Source organism: Schistocerca cancellata, chromosome 2 (genome assembly GCF_023864275.1).
Source record: "Schistocerca cancellata isolate TAMUIC-IGC-003103 chromosome 2, iqSchCanc2.1, whole genome shotgun sequence".
In the NCBI taxonomy this organism is placed as follows: Eukaryota; Metazoa; Arthropoda; class Insecta; order Orthoptera; family Acrididae; genus Schistocerca; species Schistocerca cancellata.
The window spans coordinates 133,043,398-133,066,286 of NC_064627.1; positions in this window are offsets into that span (position 1 = coordinate 133,043,398).

The window sequence follows — 22,889 nt, forward strand, 5'->3', positions numbered from 1 at the left end:
CTATATCTAACAACTCTGGGATTACTACGGTGTCTAATGCTGAGATAAATACACCCGCACTAACATTCAAGCCACATGGAAGCACACAAAATTCGTACGTCCTTCCACCAAAATTAAAGGCAGTATATTTCCAGCACTGTTCCATTAAGGGAACTTGCCAATATGACAATTTCAAATTGATGCTTGAGAGAAATTAATCTTTGTATTTGTTCATCAAGGTTTTCTGGCCTTGTTCTTACCGTTATTATAATTTTTTTTTATATTTCTAGCATCAAGTACCAATCTGATATTCCCATCAGCTTTTCCCACAGCTAGTGAGGCACTACTATATGGAGAAGGAGAAGGTTCAATTATTCCCCAAGCTAGCGTTTTCTTTACATCCTACAACACAGCCTCGCGTTTACTCCAAGGCACGGAATAGGACACATGACAGAATGTCTGGTGCGGATATACCTGCATATCATATACATATCCTCGAATTATTCCGGGTTTTTCCGAAAATATGCTTGCATAGTTACTCAATAATCGAGAAATCTGTTCAGTAGTTAAATATTCGGACTCCCTGACTTTTAATTGAATCTCTTGTTGTATTTTAACGATCTTCATCACACTGTTCTTTTATTTCAGGATACGCCCTCAGTGGTACATTATCCTGTATATTAAGTACAAAAGGTTCCACTTCTGCATGTTCGAACCACCGACAGTACTTATTGTGTTTTGCCATTGTTTTGATCAATGGTAATTGCAAATTCTTGGTAGGCGTTCGTACAAACACAAGCCCTGCGGGCTGTAGCTCATATAGCTTTTTTCCACCAGTATATCACAGCTCAGGATGCAAGTTGCAGTTAAATTCGTAACAATGAGGAACGTGCATAATATCGCATCATTTCCTATTTCTTTTCCTGCCTGCACCAGAGCTTTGACACTTTGCGACCTTCCCTTTATTGTCCCCATAATTTTACAATTTTGAACCCGCAACGTAAGCAGTCCTTTAATTTAGTTAATGACATTAAAGAAATTCTCAGTCATCACCGACACAGCCGCTCCTGTGTCGTTTAAAATCGTTGCGAATACACCATTTACTTTTACATGTACCGCAGCTTGCACGATCTCGGTTTGTTGGTCAGAAAATTTACACTGTTCTGTGACTAATTCCTCCCGCAAATCCTGGCGGTCATTATAACGCAGCATAGCAATCTGATTATTATCGTTTTCTAGTTTGCCTTCGCTTCCATTCCTAGTGGCCGAGTGCCGAAGTCTTACATTGACCCCCTGTAGTTTGTTGGCCGTTTATCATCTGTAACTTCTACTATTAGCACATTGTGCTGGCTATTTGTATTAGTCTGTGTGGTGCTCAGGTTTTTAACCTATGTGGAAGTCGAGCTATTTGCCGGCATGGGAATGGCTTCGACATTATTGATCGGGACTTCCTGTTCCTGTCTATTTGACTGTGTCGACCAGTTGGCAGCCGTATTCTGCCAGCCGGCCGAAGTGGCTGTCCGCCCCGGTAGCTGAGTGGTCAGCGTGACAGACTGTCAATCCTAAGGGCCCGGGTTCGATTCCCGGCTGGGTCGGAGATTTTCTCCGCTCAGGGACTGGGTGTTGTGTTGTCCTAATCATCATCATTTCATCAGTTCGGCGCTAGCGGCCGTGCGAAGCGGAGGTCCCATACTTCCGCCTGTGCGGTGTGTGCGAGTGTTTGTTTGCTTGTGGACTTAGTCTGCGCGCGGGCTAGTAACAACGATCATGGCGAACAAGTACAGGAAAACTACATTACGATTTAATTTCTGCAAAGACTACGAACGACCAAAGGCTTTAGCAGTGGAACGATTCATTCGAGAGGACGTCAAGATACCGCCAAACGATATTGTCGGAATTCATCTGTCCATCGTTAGTCCCACGGTGTATGTTAAGATGGTAAATGACGCGGCGTGTGAGAGAATTCTACAGGCGAAAAAGCAGGTCTCCGATTTTGCCATAGTGACGGGAATGTCGGCACGGTAACTGTAGAACATGCTGGTCTGGGTGTACGGACAATACGTGTTTTTGAGCTGCCATTTGAGCTCCCGGCTGACGAAGTTATCGAGGCTTTTAAGCCATACGGCACGGTACATGGTCACACAGCAGAACGCTGGACACAATTCGCCACGTGCCCAGTTCTTAACGGAGTGCGACAGATCACTATTGATCTTCAGAAGCATGTTCCGTTCTATCTGACAATTGGTGGTTGTCGGGCGGTGGTGATTTACGATGGTCAACCACGTACATGTTCTGTCTGTGGCCAGGAGGGACACCTCAGGTCGAACTGTATGCAACGGCGGATTACGCAACTGCCTTCAGATGTGCGGGAGCCGTCGCCGGCGATGACAGTACTACAGATCACCTATGCCAAAGCCCTCACTGCGTCCGCTGATGACCGAAAAGACACAGCCCTGGTGGAAGATCAAGATGGCACTCTCCGAAACCTTGTGGCAGACGTCGGGATGACAGAGGATGCTGCTCCACGAGCATACAATCTACGGCGACAACATCAGATGAGACCGAGCTCCCACCAAGCACAACGAGAGTACACGAAGCAGTTCCAGCCACTACGGATGCTGTTCCGTCTGGAACGCAATCTGTGACGACAACATCAGTTTCGACCGAACTCCCGCCAAGTACAACGATGGGACTCGAAACACTTCCTGTTCCTACGGATGCTTTTCTGTCGGACAGCCGTGATTCCCTACAATCTGAGGACACGGAAGGAAGATCACGCAAACAACGTTCCCCGAAAAGGAGGAAACGGCGGCGTCGCACGACATCTCCTAGAGATGACTCCCCTTGCCCCGACGACGATGTGCCTGTGGACCAAGACGACACAACAGCTTCTACGAAACAGGATGAGGCAATCGATCAGACCCGCAGCGGTCTGCCACATTGACGGTACCGGGACGTGGTGATGCTGAAGAGGAATCACAACCAGTTGACTCTCCAGACGCAGAAGCTGTGGCAATGGACACGAATATATCACTGCCTGCAAAGATGTGGTATGACGATATTGAGGAGGCGCCGGACGTCATACAGAGGCAGCCGGCACTCACGAAGACGGCCTAATAATTGCTGAAGGTGAAGGGAGAGGGGCGAGAGAACGTCTTCTAACTCAGCTCCCAGCGCAGATGCAGGGAGATGGTGTTGCGCATCGACAGAGTAGGATTCAACGCCATGCGAACCGTATTGCGACATTAAATATAAATGACGTGCGTTCACCGGCCAAAATGCACCTACTGAAGGAAACGATTTGGGCATCTGATGTGGATATTGCTTTGCTGCAGGAAGTCCACATAGCTGCACTCCCATACATCGCAGGTTACCAATCCTATTCGTCACATGGAGATCACAATGGGAGTGGGGTGGCAGTTTACGTGCGAGATGGCTTCCAAGTGGAAAACGTGTGTTACCTTCCGTCGGCCAGGAGAATGGCTTTCACGACGTTTGGGACACGCATCATCAATCTTTATGCACCGTCGGGAAACAATCGGCGGCGGGAAAGGGCGCGATTTTATGCAGAAGACATTGCCCCACTTTTCCATGGACGTTATGAATGAGTAACAATTGGTGGAGATTTCAACTGTGTTCTCAGCCAGAAAGACCAATGGCCGCAAGCAAACATCGGCCAAGAGTTGCGAATCGTTGTCAACGACCTTTTACTTAGTGACACGTGGGAATTACGACACGGAGATGCACCGGGATACACCTATGTGACAAGTCATTCGGCGAGCAGGTTAGATCGCATTTATATCTCACGCGCTCATGCAAATGATGTCCAGGACGCGGAACGCTGGCCATTGGCATTTTCCGATCACAGCGCTTACATCTGTACGGTGCTTCTTGCCCGTAGAGAGGTGTGGAACAGTAAGGCCCCGTGGAAATTAAACATTCAACATCTACATGATCCTGAATACCGTCACCGGATCCTTGAGACATGGACGATGTGCGAGCGAAGGATTGGAAGGTATGCGACGAAGCTTGATTGGTGGCTGACTTGTGCTAAACCGGCGCTTCGCCGTACGTTCATCTCATATAGCAGGGAGATGGCAGAATGGCGCCGCTGTACGACCGACTTTTATTTTGCAGCGCTGCGCGACCTGGACGATGGTCCGCCAGGACAGGAAGTCTGGATCGAACGCAAAAGGATAAAAGCTAAACTAGTGGCTTTAGCTCGGAAACATCTTCAGGGAACCATGGTGCGCGCCAGATGTCACGATACGATACTGCACGAGATTCCTTCCATGCACCACGTCGTGAATGAACGAAAGCACCGACGACGCGTTTTGGTACGGGAATCAATTACCCGCGAAGACTGAAGAGTGACGCGTCAAGCGGACATTGTCTCTGCATTCGTCGACCATTACCAACACATTTATCGGGAAGAAGCAGCCCCTGTCGATAACCTCGAACGTATAGCCACGTACGTCTCCCGTACACTGACGGTGGACGCCGCGGGAACCTTACTGGAAGCCATTAGCTGTGAGGAAGTACATGATGCGATCGCAAAGGGTGCGTTGAATCGGTCCCCAGGCATTGATGGACTTCCTGCTGAATTTTATCGAGAATTTCGCAACGAAATGGCACCGCGATGGACGGAAATGTACAACGAGATGTTAAATTCCGATGCGCCTATTCCACCAGCTTTTATGGAAGGCCTCTTGGTGCCAGTAGATAAACCGAAGCCAGGAATTACGGTCACATATTATCGCCCCATCACCCTGCTTAATGCCGACTATAAGATCTTTGCACGGTTGCTAGCGTCCCGATGTCGCATGTTAATTCGTAGCGTTCTCTCTCCAGAACAGACGACACCGGGTGGATCGGTGAATGTGCAAACAGCTAATGGCGAATGCCGTGATGTGATAGCGCTGGCGGAGGAGTGCCGGCTTAAAGCGGCAATGGTGGCGGTTGATTTTGACAGTGCTTTTGATAAGGTGCGCCACAACTATCTGTACGCTGTACTGGAACAATTGGGAATTCCAGACCGTTTTACTGGTCTCATTAGAAGGATTTATGGGGGCGCACAATCCTTGGTACAGGTTAATGGGCGTATAGCAGGGCCCATTCAAATTCGACGATCCATTCGCCAGGGCTGCCCTCTTTCGATGCTGCTGTTCGCGATAGCGTTGGAACCATTAATTGGGAGGCTCGCAAATTCTCTTTCTGGGATGGAACTGCGGGGCTACACCTTCAAATGTCGTGCCTGCGCGGACGACCTCCTGCTGCTCGTTCGTTCTGAAGAAGAGGTGAAGACGGTCCTTGAACTGTTGTTGGACCACAGTGTGACGGCGGGTAGTGCAGTGAACATGAACAAATCGGCAGCAATGCCTGTTGGAAGGGGCCTTACGCCGGAAGAAATCAGTCCGTTTCCTTATGTGCAACGATTCCGCTATCTCGGCATAGACTTTACCTCATCTGTAAAACATACTGCGGCAGTTAACTACCGACGTATTTTACAGACAACACGTACCATGGTCCGACAACATCTCCTACGGCGCCTTGATCCTTTGCAGCGAGTCGAATATCTGAACACTTATGTGGTTTCTCGAATGGTGCATATTTCGCAGATCCTGCCCCTACCACTCACGCTCGGACGTTGACTTCAATCAGCATTAGGCTATTTTGTGATGATTGGATCGCCCCTCAAGGTGCGATACACAACGCTCACGCTCCCTATGGACAAGGGGGGACTCGGACTTACGAATGTTCACTGCCGAGCGACGGCGCTCCTTCTAGCCACGACGTACAAGCAATGGCGTAGCGGGCGTGATTCCCTTACATCCCGCCTACTGGATCTCCTAGTTCCAGCGTCCCTCACACCTCCGGTAGCGGTGGGCAACATTACGCCACATTTTGCGCATGTATCAACATTTATCGTGGAACTTAGTTATATCAGAGACGAGCTTCCGCGCACGAGACCACCATGCGCGAAGGATTTTTATGTTTGGCTGCAACGACGGATAAGTCGTAATGTCATTGAACTCAAACACCCCAAGTTGCATTGGCCGAAGATTTGGAGACAAGTGCACCAAAAATTCCTTCCTACCTTCGTTCGGGCACTGTGGTTCTCTGTCACCTGTGGCAAGTTCAACACCAACCAACGACTCTATGCAATTGGACTAGTGGACACTCCGCTATGCCCGAAATGTCGGCAAGTGGATGACGACCATCACCGCTTAACTTGTATCGCGGTGGAGGACGTATGGCTCCTAGGAAGACAGATGGTGGCTTGCTTCCTCCGTGTGACCCCGCAACATATTACACCTGCTTCCTTCTTACATCCGGAGAGTGACTACTTTCCGGCGACTAAATCACACTCCATCATCTGGGTCAAAGGTTGCACGATCGCGTACCTCTATGGGGACGCTGCCAAGTCGCGACTCGACTTTTGGTATTTCTTGCAGCAAGCCCACAATGAGGTTCATAGATGGTCACACTATCGGAAAACCTTTGCCAGCTATCTTCAGGCAGTCTTCCTCGAACCCCCACGCAGTTGGGATGTGCCGGGTGCAGTCGGTGTGCACATTTGACAGCTGATAATGAACCTCACGCTTCTCTCACCGCTCCATATATAATGCCCATACTATACCATGAAATGATCTACATGTTCCTATTAACAAAGTGATCTTTATGGAAAATACACTCCTGGAAATGGAAAAAAGAACACATTGACACCGGTGTGTCAGACCCACCATACTTGCTCCGAACACTGTGAGAGGGCTGTACAAGCAATGATCACACGCACGACACAGCGGACACACCAGGAACCGCGGTGTTGGCCGTCGAATGGCGCTAGCTGCGCAGCATTTGTGCACCGTCGCCGTCAGTGTCAGCCAGATTGCCGTGGCATACGGAGCTCCATCGCAGTCTTTAACACTGGTAGCATGCCGCGACAGCGTGGACGTGAACCGTATGTGCAGTTGACGGATTTTGAGCGAGGGCGTATAGTGAGCATGCGGGAGGCCGGGTGGACGTACTGCCGAATTGCTCAACACGTGGGGCGTGAGGTCTCCACAGTACATCGATGTTGTCGCCAGTGGTCGGCGGAAGGTGCACGTGCCCGTCGACCTGGGACCGGACCGCAGCGACGCACGGATGCACGCCAAGACCGTAGGATCCTACGCAGTGCCGTAGGGGACCGCACCGCCACTTCCCAGCAAATTAGGGACACTGTTGCTCCTGGGGTATCGGCGAGGACCATTCGCAACCGTCTCCATGAAGCTGGGCTACGGTCCCGCACACCGTTAGGCCGTCTTCCGCTCACGCCCCAACATCGTGCAGCCCGCCTCCAGTGGTGTCGCGACAGGCGTGAATGGAGGGACGAATGGAGACGTGTCGTCTTCAGCGATGAGAGTCGCTTCTGCCTTGGTGCCAATGATGGTCGTATGCGTGTTTGGCGCCGTGCAGGTGAGCGCCACAATCAGGACTGCATACGACCGAGGCACACAGGGCCAACACCCGGCATCATGGTGTGGGGAGCGATCTCCTACACTGGCCGTACACCACTGGTGATCGTCGAGGGGACACTGAATAGTGCACGGTACAACCAAACCGTCATCGAACCCATCGTTCTACCATTCCTAGACCGGCAAGGGAACTTGCTGTTCCAACAGGACAATGCACGTCCGCATGTATCCCGTGCCACCCAACGTGCTCTAGAAGGTGTAAGTCAACTACCCTGGCCAGCAAGATCTCCGGATCTGTCCCCCATTGAGCATGTTTGGGACTGGATGAAGCGTCGTCTCACGCGGTCTGCACGTCCAGCACGAACGCTGGTCCAACTGAGGCACCAGGTGGAAAGGGCATGGCAAGCCGTTCCACAGGACTACATCCAGCATCTCTACGATCGTCTCCATGGGAGAATAGCAGCCTGCATTGCTGCGAAAGGTGGATATACACTGTACTAGCGCCGACATTGTGCATGCTCTGTTGCCTGTGTCTATGTGCCTGTGGTTCTGTCAGTGTGATCATGTGATGTATCTGACCCCAGGAATGTGTCAATAAAGTTTCCCCTTCCTGGGACAATGAAGTCACGGTGTTCTTATTTCAATTTCCAGGAGTGTAAATAAATAAATAAATAAAAACGACATCCCTGTATCCCTGTTCCTTTACATTTGTGATTTGTTTTACAATGATTTTTTTTGTTTTTGCAGAGGATGCATTTCATTTAGTGTTTGTGAACTATCTAATTTAAAAAAAAAGGAAAAAAAAAGAAAAAAAAGAAAAGAAAAAAAAGTTGCTAGCATCGTGGTTTCACAGTTTTGCAACACGTGTTCGAAACCAAACTATTTTTATTTTTTTTATTTTTATCTTTCCGTGTCCATAGAAGATTACTACACTATTTAAAAAAACAAATAAAAAAATAAAAAAAGTGGCCAAGCGGTTCTAGGCGCTTCAGTCTGAAACCAAGCGACCGCTACGGTCGCAGGTTCGAATCCTGCCTCGGGCATGGATCTGTGTGATGTCCCATAGTGCTCAGAGCCATTTGAACCATATTCTAACGTCACTGGTCATTTCTTTGTTGCATACTTTTAGGCTGAAAATTATTTCTGTAATTCTCCTCCTTACTCCTTTTCCGATCCATCATATCTCTTCTGCACTTATTGGGAAAGCAGTTACCAGTTGACATACCATTTACTCTATTTACAATCCCTCCTTTTTGTCCGTTCTATCTCTTATAGCTATTACCAACATATTCGTATCCCCACTTATTATTCCAGTGTTGGTTTCCATAACCGTTATTTCTATGTTTGTGGTTATTACTTGTCCCTTCATCGTTATTATTTTGTTGTCGTGCATCCTCTTGTATCAAATCCAAAGAATCCACGAGCGACATGAATGTCTGTAAATCGTTGTGGTACGTGTACCAATTCTTTCGGTACGCAACTTGGATTTCAATATCCTAAGCATGTCGCGTGTGCGATCGGCACTGACCAGTATCTCGTTTTACTGATATACTTCTCAAAATATTTTCTGAGCTTTTCTAGCTTGAAATCGTACATCTCAGGGTTATATAACTTTTTCCGCAGTCTTTCTTGTGTACTAAGTGACCAAAACCAGGCCGAAAAGTGTTGCTCGAACTCGCTAAAAGAATGACAGTTCTCTGCCCCCTCTGATGCCCATAATGTGGCATCTCCGGTAATATATAACAAAGTACAGTAAAACTTCACTAACACGAATCCGAAGGGGCCGAAAAATCACGAGTTCGCGTAAAGAAAATTCGTGTTAAGTGAAAAACACAGATTTTAGTAAGTATACATGTACAGCAGGACACTAATGTGTAATACACTACACTATCAATCACGTTATTGTAGACTTATAACACTATAAAGTGGTCGTAAGATCCAAGTACTCACAAATTATGTACGTTACTTTCTTGGAAAAAATTCGGTCATGCTTCGTTGACGTTCATGGGAACGATAATATTTTGTAATTTCGCGACCAATTGTAATGATAGCGTCCGTAAACCCAACAGTGACGTCGGATGTTGAAGCGAACCGTTCTAAACAGTCCAAGGCTGTAAACATCTCCTGACGGGTAAGTGGAATGGTATCTGTATTCTCTTCCTTGGATTTTATTGCGTCAAGCAGATTCCAATTTGGAGTTGCACTATTGTTTTCAGCATCACAAATATCAGCTCTTACAAGTCGCTTACTATAAGCTCTCTTTATGAGAGATATTATGCCTTGGTCCAAAGGCTGAAGGCGGCTTGTGGCGTTGGGTGGAAAAAACTGAACCTTTATGTTGGATACGTTCAGATCATGAACGCTGTGGGCAGTACATCTGTCCAATGTAAGAAGAACATATCTACTTTGAGCAACCATTCGACTGTTGAAACGAAGAAGCCACTTGCGAAATGATGTGCCATCGGTCCAAGTTTTCTTGTGGTGAGAGTAGATGCAAGGTGAAGTGTCCATCTTTATGTATTTAAAACAACGTTGTTTCTCGGATTTACCGATAACCCATGGACGAAACTTCTCACTGCCATCAGCATTACAGCACAGTACAACAGTCACGCGTTGTTTGCTTCGTGCTCCACCCTGACACTTATCACCTTTTATCCCAAGGGTGTGATTTGGAAAAAGATTGTAGAAAAATCCAGTTTCATCCATGTTAAACACATCACACGAGGCATGCTTTTCCCTCACTCCGGTGAATTCAGGAAACTAGCTGTTCGCACTTTCTTCATCAACTTTATTTGCTTCACCACAAATTTGTACAGATGGAATTGAATGCCTATTTTGTAACCGATACAACCAACCAGCAGAACAACGGAAGTCTTCGATGCCCATATCTTTAGCAATATCATTTGCTTTTGACTGAATCACAGGGCCATTTAAATGTATGTTAGATGCACGCATATGATTGAACCATTCTAGCAGTATCGTCTCGATGTCTTCATGCTTGGCGGTACGAAGTCGTTTAGATTTGTTTCCACAACCTGATGCCACAGCTTTAATAATTTTTTCTCGATCCTTAATACTCGTAGATACAGTAGATTTAGATATTCCAAACTGCTCTGCAATTGCTGTTTTCTTGGTACCACGGTCCTCTTCATCTAGAATCTTAAGCTTTAACTGTACATTTAGAGCTGTCTGTTTCCTCTTTGCCGTTTTCACATACAACAGTACCGATTGTAACTGTAGTTTTTATTCAGTATTCCAATTCGATACGGCTACGACTAACACAACACCCGTCAAATCTGGCACTGATACATTCCTAAATACTGCTGCACACATTATTGAATGTCTTACAATGTTCAGCATACACTGATTATTGAGTTGATAATCGCGGCTACCGACCTACAATACGTTAAAAACGAGTCAACAATAAGTATAATTAGCTTTGTAGCTACATTTCCTACATTCATTTCGGAAAAAATTGCTCTTTAGAATACTCTAAGGTTGTAAGTTTGTGTTGCAGTGAAATTTAATTACGCTAGAAACTGAAACAGACTTCGTAATTCGCCTTAACCGAAATTAGTGTTAACCGATAAAACATACCATATGATCTAATGTATTCCTGGCGGACCAATATTTTTTTCGCGTTAACCGCGAGTTCGTCATATGCGAGTTCGTGCTAACGAGGTTATATTGCATATCTTTTGCCTTTCCTGCCAAGATGCAGGTAACACGTTCTTAGAACTCTTTATGAATATTACTGGATGAATAGATTTCTTTTCTTCGGAAAACACCTGAAATTGCCTGTGTTTCAACAACGACTCTTCATATTTCAGTTTAGCAAGAGTGGGTACATCATTGCGCACATCCATCGGATTATTTCTACATGCATTCACTGCATATGGACTAAAGTCAGATTATTTGCTTGTGGATTTCCGTACGTGTCCCGATTTGACATATTTCAACCCTGCTGTACATTAAATGAACTACTGCAGCTTTAACTATGGGCAGCACAGTTCACGATTCTTTGATCACAGTCACCCAATGGTTTTCCTATAATCTCGGGTCTTAAAGGTACCTTCATGACTCTTATGTTCAACATGGTCAAGCATTACTAACTTCACTTCAGCTTATACATGTCGATCTATGTTTAAAGAAATCTACTCAATGTCCGTGATTAGTTGCTTGACTTTGGCATCGAGAGATTCCTGTACCTCTTTGACATCGGATACTTCTTCGGCCAAGTTATTTACTTTGTCTGCTAAATCTTTCAAACTTTTCTTAACTTCAGATACATCTGATTCTACCTTTTCTATTTCGTTATAAACGTGTTCTAATATACGTTGATCCCTGTCATCTAGAGCACGACTTAGCCTCTGTACTAACGCTTGTTCGCGTATGACTAACATCTCGTCAACTGTAGCGACTATGTTAGTCTCATCCTTTTCAGAAAAACTCATTTTGATAACTACAGTCCCTCCTGCCAACGGTCCAGGAATATTCTCCACCTGGTCGTCGGTTTCACAGTTTTCGAATCCCAAACGGTTGCGTCTTGTATTCGGTCTTTGATAGCTTTTAATAATGTGACGTCAAAACAAAAGAGAAATAACTCTAAAGCCTAACAGTAATATCAGGAATTGAGTCCGCCTTGATGCAAAACACCTTGTCGGTCGTTTTTTTCTTTATTATCCCAAAATAGTTTCGGCGACAAATATCACCATCATCAGTGGGGTTTATTAATCTAAAACATGCAGAAAATGGCATGGTTGTACAAAAACAGTAAAACATTATCACATTTTTACAATTTGTCTTTTAAAATATAGTTATATGTTGATACTTTCATATTACCTTATTTATTATATGTTACAGCATGTTTTAAGCGAAAGGTTCAGACAGAGAATCTCGACTGTCCATGGAATATATATATATGTATTGCAACAGAATGCATTTGTTTAATCTTTGGCATAATCACTAGCTATTCGTACAATAATTATCACTACATGCGGAGTGTGCGCTGATATGAAAGTTCCTGACAGATTGAAACTGTGTGCCTGACCGAGACTCGAACTCGGGACCTTTGCTCCGCTGCAGAGTGAAAATCTCACTCTGGAAACATCCTCCAGGCTGTGGCTAAGCCATGTCCCCGCAATATCCTTTCTTTCAGGAGTGCTAATTCTGCCAGGTTCGCAGGAGAGCTTCTGTTAAGTTTGGAAAGTAGGAGACGAGGTACTGGCAGAACTAAAGCTGTGAGAACGGGGCGTGAATCGTGTTTGGGTAGCTCAGTAGGTAGACCACTTGCCCGCGAAAGGCAAAAGTCCCGAGTTCAAGTCTCGGTCCGGCACACGGTTTTAATCTGCCACGAAGTTTCTTGAAGTTGCTACGTTTGTGACTAAGGCTGAGTATCGGCAAATTTCCTAACTACGCTGTGGCGGTATACATGAAAAATAATTTCTGGGTTTCTCTTGTGTATGATATCTGTACAAAGTGTTCCGCGACTTTACGTACAAACTGTATTTTGGAATAAGAATGTCGATCTGTAAGTCACCATAAAAAAGTTTCGGTTCGGACTCTATTAAAAGCTTGCGTAATATCGACTTTTAAACCTTTTGTTGAAAGAAAACACCTCAGCACATTATATTTTTTCATTTCCCTGACAGCTAGGGGGAGCGCAGCCTCCCTTCCCCCCGGGTACGGGAGCCTCTGATTGGTTCTTTGCTCAGTTGTGCACGCACAAGGTTATCTGCTGTGTGCGCTTTACGGAGAACTTCTTATTAATTCCTCTCCACTGGGATTGAAACAAATAAAATTTCGACAGACCATATTCATTCAGCTAGATGAAAACTATGTTGAGAAATATATAGTTCCCGTCATCAAAAATGTGTTTTACGTATGTTTCATAACACCTTGCAGTACATCGTCGAAGTTAGTTACTTTCCGGAATACCAATTTATGTATACCACTGTTTCTGTAAATGAGAGTTTGCAGCTTTTGTCAATAGCACAATACATACTATCGAGCTGCACACTCGTAAAAATAAACAACTGCACCCCCTCCCCCCCCCCAAAAAAAAATTATCGGAAAAAGTATACCCAAGAATTAAGAAAAGAAAATTTATCTTTAATGCCCGAAATGTGATTAGTTACTTTATTATTTCCTCTTAATTGTAAGAATTGTATCCGTCTCTGTTGCCTCGTAGCCGGTGTCAGAATAAATTACTGTCTTCGGAGAATTTCTTTGCGTTCACTGTCTTTAACAGATCTGTGAGGAAGGCAGACTTAAGCCCGCTGCATCAAGCAGCCTACACACGACGGCGACTGCGATTAGAAGTGGAATTTGTGTCGACTGCAGTGCAAAGCTTGCTTGTCTTCTCAGCATTACATGTCCTGAAACCACACAACTGAAGAGTAATTGAAATCGTTCGCTGTGGTCCACTTTTATAGGTAAAAAAAAGAATTACGACGATCGTCGAACACAAACATAATACCAGCGCCAGTATAATTAGATGTGCAGAACACTGACTCTGCAGCGGTCAAGGTTACTCCGTGGTGGGCGGCGTATAACGGACAGTGTTATCACCCAGTCTGGAAGATGCCTTTCACATCATCAGGTCGGGGGGCAGGGGTCACGTGCCAAGAACTGCCAGTCGCATTACATTACATAATGCCACAGTCGTGCAGTCTAACAAATTCGCAACGATGCACGAGTGTATTTGAGGAGAATAAAGTGTATCTTGAGGTAGCTATTAGTAAGTGCTAGTCATCGAAATAATTAACAGGAAGTTGATTAGTCGTAGTTGACGTCTGATGACGCTGTCGATTTTCCACCACTCTTCCTCTGGCTGCAAGTATCCCCCGCGTCTGTCCCGAAGAACTGAGAGTCCCATACATAGGTTTGGGTTCGCTACCATGTATGGATTATGATGTCTCATTCTCTTAAAACTCAGTTCCAAAACGCATGTTTATTTATAAAACCTACACTCGGTTCCAAAAATTTCGTTTATTTAGGCAATTTAGACTTTTCTGTCATTCTTGTTCGATCGTACTTCTTAGTAACACAGGCATTGCTATTTCGAGTTCGGCTGTGATTTCTTCCACGGTGCGTGTCGAGGGTTTACAATCTCATCTTCAGGCAGATCAGTGGATTACATGAAAAATTCTTTCCCTGAATGGAGCAAGTTGACTGTCTTAACCTTCTTTTCTAATATAGTACAGCAAATCTTAACCTATTTACAGCAAAAATGGCACTTCGATTTCTATAGAAAGCGTGAGAACTGAAACTTCTATAATCTAGTGGCTAGTCTTGCAACAAACTGGAAGGAGTAAATGGTTTCACATATCGGAGAGCGCTAGTGCAAAGATGAGATATTTAGACACAAACGGGCAATGCCTGTGTTATTAAGAAGTATGACGTAATGTTCCTTCTGACACGCGTGCTTGTTGGAAGGAACTGGAACAACAGCGACTATAGCCATCAAGGAATACAGGAAATGTATTCGTAATTGTGAATATGAATCACCATTGGCTGTATATTGGAATGACGACAACGAAAACGTATGCCGGACCGGGACTAAAATCCGGATTTCCCGCTTTATGCGAGCAGTCGCCTTAACCGCTTCGGCTATCCGTGCACGAATCACGGCCAGATCTAAGCTCCCATATGTCGTCGTCCATGCGTCACAATACTCACTCGTACGTTTCATATATTCCCGTCCAGGAAGGACGTATTTATTGACGGTCGAGGGCCTGGCATTGGCGAATAAATATGGAATAGCAATGCTTGTATTATTAGGAAGCACGATACATTGCTCCTTGGGAAATACTTGTGCTTCTTAATAACACTAGCACAGCTATTTCGTATTTATTCGCCAGTTTCAGGCCCCCGCTGTGAATAAATATGTCCTTTTTGGACGGTAATACATGTAATGTACGAGTGAGTATTGTGACCCATGAACGACGACATATGGAAGCTTAGATCTAGCCGTGATTCGTGCGCGGATAGCCGAAGCGGTCGCATAAAGCGGGATATCCGGTTTTTACTCCCGGTCCGGCATACATTTTCGTTGTCGTCATTCCAATATATTCTGTTGTCACTGCTTTGCCTGTTCCTTGGGACAAGGATGCATGTCTCAAGGAGCGTTACATCACACTTCTTAATAACAACGCATTGCTGTTTCGTGTCTAAACATGTCGTGTTTACACTAGCACACTGCTTTCCTCCTCGCCTAATATATCCTTAACTTCAGAAACAGTGCTACTATTTTGAAGGTCTATTACTTTCTTCACAGAGGAAGACCTGTCCCACTTTCCTTTCTGGAGATCAGCATAAATTAGGCTTGTTGTATCTGACACCATACTGAGGTCGTGCACTATATTGCAACTGAGCTTTGGGTCTCTTATTCATAATGTTTTCTGCTCGTGTTGTTAGAGGCGGTCGTTTTCACAAATGCTGCTTTCGCACGCTTCCTGTATATATGCAGTGTGACCGAGAAGTCCGTTAACATTTGAAAATGTTGGTAGAGAGATAAAAATTGACACACATGTTTGAAATGACGTGACGTTTTACTTTAACCGAAAAAGGTGCACAAAATGACTAACAGATCACACAAAATCAATAATCATCATAACAATTGATTTTTAGCAAAGGCCATGATCTTTATAACAAATGCTCAAATTTCGGCATCATTCGTCAACTATTCTCGGCCATAATGGCTATGTTTGTGAACCGTGACTGTGTGGGATAATTATTTATTTCTAATTTCTGCTACCAGCCACTTTTTTATTTTGTGTTTAATCTAACATAATACAACGCGTTTCGAACATGTTCTGTTCAACTTAAGGCGTTTATACATACATACATGCAGACAGAGAAATGTTACTTAAAAATAAACAGTCTTAAACTAGAGTTCGAAATTAATCTAGTTTAAGACTGTCTATTTTTAAGTAACATTTCTCTGTCTGCATTTATGTATGTATAAACGCCTGAAGATGAACAGAACATATTCGAAACACGTTGTATTGTGTTACTTTAAACATAAAATTAATAATGGTAGCAGAAATTAGAAATAATTCATCAACTTACTAGGAGCCGAGGGACAATGTGTTGAACAGCAGTGTACAGCACACAGGTGAGTATGTTGAAAAATTGCCGTCGGATATTGTCTTTTAGCATCCCTAATGAGATCGGACGACTGCGGTAGACTTGCAGCTTCAGGTTATCCAACAATAATCACATGGACGGAGGTCCGGGGACCTAGAATACCAAGCATGACGGACGTGGCGTCTCAGCACTCGATCCTCACCAAACGATATGCGCAAGAAATCTTTCACACGCGTAATGATATGGGGTGGAGCACCATCTTGCATATGTCGTACCTTGCAGCAGGTGTATATCAGCCAGGCTAGGGACGATGCGACTCTGTAGCATATCGGCGCACCTCACACACGCCACAATGACAGTCTGAAAGGCAGTACCCTGCATTTCCTGGAAGAAAGAGGGTCCGATCACGATTAATGTGGCAAATCCACAAGACACCGTTACAATATCGTCATGGAATGGAGTTTCCACGACAGTTCTCGGATTTTAGGCAGCCCAAGTTCTCCATTTGTGCTTGTTCTCATGTGGTGCCACTTTACGTGTTGCTGTCCAGCGCCACCTGTTTGAGGGTTTTTGTACTCGATTTCGGTTTCAATAAACCTCATGTTATTTCAGGCATGTGTATCAATTTTTATCTCTTATCCACATTATTCCGTGAATTGGTGCATTTTCAAATGTTAACAGACTTTTGGTTCACTCTGTATGTTGTTTCGCAGTGTAACACAGAAATACATCTTCTTAATAAAGTTTAAAGTAGACAGTTTACCACAGCCAAGAAAACTGGAATGGAATGGAGTGGAGTGATCGACTGAAGATGAGGTTGTAATGCCCGAGTACGAGTAGTGGAACAAACTGACACAAGTAATTGGTTTAATTCAGGTAAATATAGCGGCAAACACCACCGTGGCCAGTAGTATTGAGCTAGAATTTTCTCGTCGAAACTGTCATAACAAACAAATCAGAACAGTACCGTCCGTCAGTTCATCGTGCCGACTGTTCATGTTCCACGCTGCACAAAGTCTAGTAGCTGCCAGCACTTCCCTAAGGAAAGATAATGGTTGAAGTGATCGCTACAGCAAAAATCTACTAAAACCAGTATTGCTGCCACCTGTTTTGATCACAACCGAGGTATAATATTCCTACTCGTCGGTCAGGGGCCGGAAGATGTCGTAGTAAGACGCTGAAACTGGTTGCCAAATAAAATAAGGTTGGAAACAGACGGCTGAAAGGTGTTTAATTTGACATCCTTTTCCAAAGGGAGTTCTCGCGCAATACTATTGCTTTGTCGGTAGCTGCCTTCCTGCTACGCTCTCTACCTTCACCTTCGTAATTGAAATCAAAATGGCCGCTTCTCTTCAAGGACAAATAAGTGCCTGAGCCATTGCAACGACCTTGCTCGGTACAAATGCAGAACAAGTGTTTTACTTTCCATAATTTACTCACTTGAGTAGTAATGGGGGATCTGTAATAATTCTTGAAAGAAGGTGAACTTATTGGCTAAAGTCCCTTATTAACAGCCCTTGTTGACGATTACCGGTTTCGTTAAGCATGGTTACAGTCTTTGGATCTGTAATGCGTTCATCTATTGTGAAAATGTTGTCGTTGTGGTCTTCAGTTCAGAGACTGGTATGATGCAGCTCTCCCTGCTATCCTGTGCAAGCTTCTTCATCTCCCAGTACCTACTGCAAACTACATCCTTCTGCATCTGTTTAGTGTATTCATCTCTTGGTCTCCCTCTACGATTTTTACCCTCCACGCTGCCCTCCAGTACTAAATTGGTGATCCCTTGACGCCACAGAACATGTCCTACCAACCGTTCCTTTCTTCTAGTCATGTGCCACAAACTCCTCCCCAATTCTATTCAATATTTCCTCATTAGTTATGTGATCTACCCATCTAATCTTCAGCATTCTGTAGCACCACATTTCGAAAGCTTCTATTCTCTTCTTGTCCAAACTATCTGTCGTCCATGTTTCACTTCCATACATGGCTACACTCCATACAAATACTTTCACAAACGACTTCGTGACACTTACTCGATGTTAACAAATTTCTCTTCTTCAGAAACGCTATCCTTGCCATTGTCAGTCTACATTGAATATCCTCTCTACTTCGACAATCATCAGTTATTTTGCTGCCCAAATAGCAAAACTCATTTACTACTTTAAGCGTCCTATTTCCTGATCTAATTGCCTCAACATCACCCGAGTCAATTCGACTACTTTCCATTATCCTCGTTTGGCTTTTGTTGATGTTCATCTCATAACCTCCTTTCCAGTCATTGTTCTTTTCGTTCAGCTGCTCTTCCAGGTCCTTTGCTGACTCTGACAGAATTACAATGTCATTAGCGAACATCAAAGTTTTTATTTCTTCTCCATGGAATTTAATACCTACTCCGAATTTTTCTTTTGTTTCCTTTACTGCTTGCTCAATATACAGATTGAATAACATCGGGGATAGGCTACAACCCTGTCTCACTTCCTTCCCAACCACTGCTTCCCTTTCATGCCCCTCAACACTTGTAACCGCTATCTGGTTTCCGTACAAATTGTAAATAGCCTTTCGCTTCCTGTATTTTACCCCTACCACCTTCAGAATTTGAAACAGAGTATTCCAGTCAACTTTGTCAAAAGCTTTCTCTAAGTCTACAAATGCTAGAAACGTAGGTTATCCTTTCCGTAATTTATTTTCTAAGATGTAGGGTCGAGAGAACGAGCAGTGGATACTCAAGGTCAAAACCACAATATATAGACTAATCCCCCAAATGCTCATGTCCCATACCACACACAGCTCGGCACTTCATTGCAGCCAGGGCATCGGTCGACTGGCGGGCGCTGCCGGTACTGGATGGAAAAATTGACAGTTGGCACAGACAGGTGTCGCGAGTGTGTTCATGTACTTTACACTTAAAATGATTTTTGCATTGTAATTACATCATCATTCATGTTTTAGGTGTCGACAAAACATTCCTAAACACCTTTATTTTAAAATTATTGTAAAATACTTATTACACTGCTCAGCGAAAATTTTATGTCCTCTGCCCACCGCAACTGCTCACCACGGCGTTGTTTACTGCCTGGTGGCGCTGCGGGCACTGAGGGGGCAACAAAAGTATGTAGATGGAGCAGACACGGTCAGGCGATCTTTCTAGCGAAGGTATCGCCTGCATATGGGGAAGTCCGCTGAGATAAGTGACTTTGACAAAGGGGAGGCCACTATTATGCAGAGCCTGTGAACGAGAATCTCGAAAACGGCAAAGCTGGTCGAATGTTGACATGCTACTCTCTTGAACATCTATGAAAAGAGACAGAATGGCAGTGAAACTACCACTAGACGCTAAACAGTTGGATGGCCACGGCTCTTCACAGAATGTGGGGTTCGGAGGCTTGCCTGCTCTGCACAGTAGGATATGTGGCATCTGTGCTGAAAGAGCACAATGCTGGTGCACGCACAAGTGTTTCGGAGCAGACCTTTCATAGTACATTGATGAACATGGAGGTCCGCAGCACCCATCCCTATGTGTTCACATGGTGACACAACGACGTCCTCAATTACGATTGCAGTGGGCACGTGACAGTCCGGATTCGACCACAGATGAGTGGAAACGAGTCGGCTCTTCGGATGAATCACGTTTTTGCTGCACTAGGTCGCTGGTCGCCTCCACAAACGCCGTCATCGAGGTGAACGGCGGCTCGCGTCCAGCGCGACACTGACGCAGGCTGGTGGCGGCAGTATTATGCTATGTAAGACATTCCCCTGCGTTTCCATGAGACCTGTCCGAAAACACACGGACAGCTACAAACCACGTGCATTTCTTCGTGCTTGATGTCTACCCCGATGACGACGTCACCTTTCAGCAATATAACTGTCGTGTTTCAGAGCCAGAACCGTGCTTTGGGGAGCATTACAGTGGACTCACGTCGATATCTCGGCGGCCAAATTCGCCTCATGTAAATCCTATGGAACCCATTTGCGCCGCTATCGCGCGCCATTACAGTGTACGTGAATCAGCGGCTCATTATTAACGCGTATTACACGACCTGTGCGTAGACATCTAATGCCACGTACCTCCTCAAATCTACTAACATGCTGTAGGATTCCTGATAAGCAGAATCAGTGATATACAGGGTGAGCACAAAGGCTTGCCCTGATTATAACAATTTATTACAGAATAACCGTTTGGCATAATAATTTACATTTGATGCCGTTACGTACGGTAGTGTTCCTAGATTTTTAAGACCACTTACGTCAGTAAACCTCAACGTGTGCTCCCTTAGTAGCTCGGAGAATGTCGAGGCGGTATTCCAGTTCCCCCCAGGTGTTTCGTAACACGTTTTCTGTCACAGTACCCACAGCAGCTTGTATGCTAGCTTTCAGTTCCTCGACGTCAGCAACTGGTGTGACGAAGACTCTGTCCTTGATATAGCCCCAGAAAAAAACGTCAACGAGCGTAATGTCTGGAGAGCGGGGTGGCCAGGGTGTTGGACCGTTCCTTCCAATCTACCGATCCGGAAATGTATTATTAAGAAATCACGCACTATCATAGCCAGGGGGGGGGGGCATTTGCTCCATCTTGCTGGAAAAGTATCAATTCTTCAAATTGTGGGGCAGTGAACTGTTGTAAAACTTCTAAGTAAATGTTAGCGGTAATGGACTCTTCCGCGAAGAAAAACGGTCCAAAAACCTTGTTACCCGTGAGGCCGTACCAAACATTCACTTTTTCGCTGCCTCTCTGTAACTGTACAGTAGCATGTGGAGACTCTGAACCCAATATACGGACATTTTGCCTATTTACCATTCCACTGACATGAAAGGTGGATTCATCGGTAAAACATATGCAATTTAAGTAATCGTTACCGCCATCAATCCTGTTGAGAATCTCAGTAGCAAATTCAGCACGTCTCAGCAAATCTTTGTGTGGCAAGGCCTGCACGATTTGCACTTTGTAAGCATGCAACCTAAGCCTTTCATGAAGAATCTTCACCACACTTGCTTGTGGTATTTTAAGTTCACGTGATGCTTGACGTTGATTTAGACAGACTCATGTGAAACGATTGACGAAGACGATCAACAGTTGCACCGCTCACACGAGGCCTACCACTTCGAGGGCGATCTTCAACGCTGCCTGTTTCGTTAAACTTTGCATACCATCGCTTTATTGATTTAACATCAGGAGGGCTGCGTCCATAAGAAGTCCGAAATTGACCCTGAACACTGATGGGCAATTTCTTTTGGTAAAGCCAAAGCACACACTGCGCTTTCTCCTGCTTGGACGCCATTTCGTCAGCAACTAACGTGACCTAACAGACCGCATCGGTGTAGTGGAGCACTAGCTCCATCTATTGGTCACAATAACTAGTAACACTAATCTATGTAACGGCATCAAATGTAACTTATTATGTCAAACAGTTACTCTGTCATAAATTTTTATAATCAGGGCAACACTTTGTGCTCACCCCGTATTTCGTTCCAAACACGGACAAACAAGCTATTAAGCTGGTTGTCATGTTTCGGCTCAGCGGTGTAAAACAGGAGCTAAACATTATTCTTATTTTGTTCACTTAAACAAATGTGTCTTTTAGCTTGTTTTTTAATAACTTCTTTCAGAGACAAAGGTAGGTCACGGTGAAAAACATAACCACGCTCTTAGGAAGCCGAACTAAATGCCTGCCCCAGCGCGAGCACTGTAAGGACTGTGGCAGAACTCTCCATTACATATATCCAACTTGACGCTATTCATTGCTCTGCGTAAGCACTCAGATATCGATAGTAACAATCTGAGGGAGAAAGATGGGAGCGCGATTCTAAGCACTGTTGCCAGACGAGGCCTGTCTGCGAGAGTGAAAGCAGTAGTGTCAGTCGAGAGCTCGGAGACAGAAGACGTGTCACAACAATGCTTAGAATCGTGCTGCTGTGTTTCCCCCTCACATTGTTACTATTAATATCTGAGTGCTTTCACAATGCAAAGAAGAGCGTTAAGTTGCATGTATTGTTTTATGTAATGGAGAGTTCTGACACAGACCTTGCATCATACAAACACGTACATTCAATATCAGTCTGAAAAAAGGCTATAATCGAATTTGGTTAGTATAACGCACACCGGTGACCCAAACAAGGCCACTGTCCACCGTGAAATTCAGTACGGCTTGATGGTGCTGCAGGCGCATCGGCGAAGAACGTTGAATTATTCTAGCGGCAGTACGGTCGCCAGATGTTAAGTCCCATAGTGCTCAGAGCCAGCCAGTATGGCTCGCACATGAGAAAATCCACTGATGTAGGGGTCTATGGCATGTTGTTGTGGTCCGGCGTTTGGAACGGGCATCTAGGAAGCGGAGAAGCTGGTCGGCTGTTCGCGTTTTACTATCG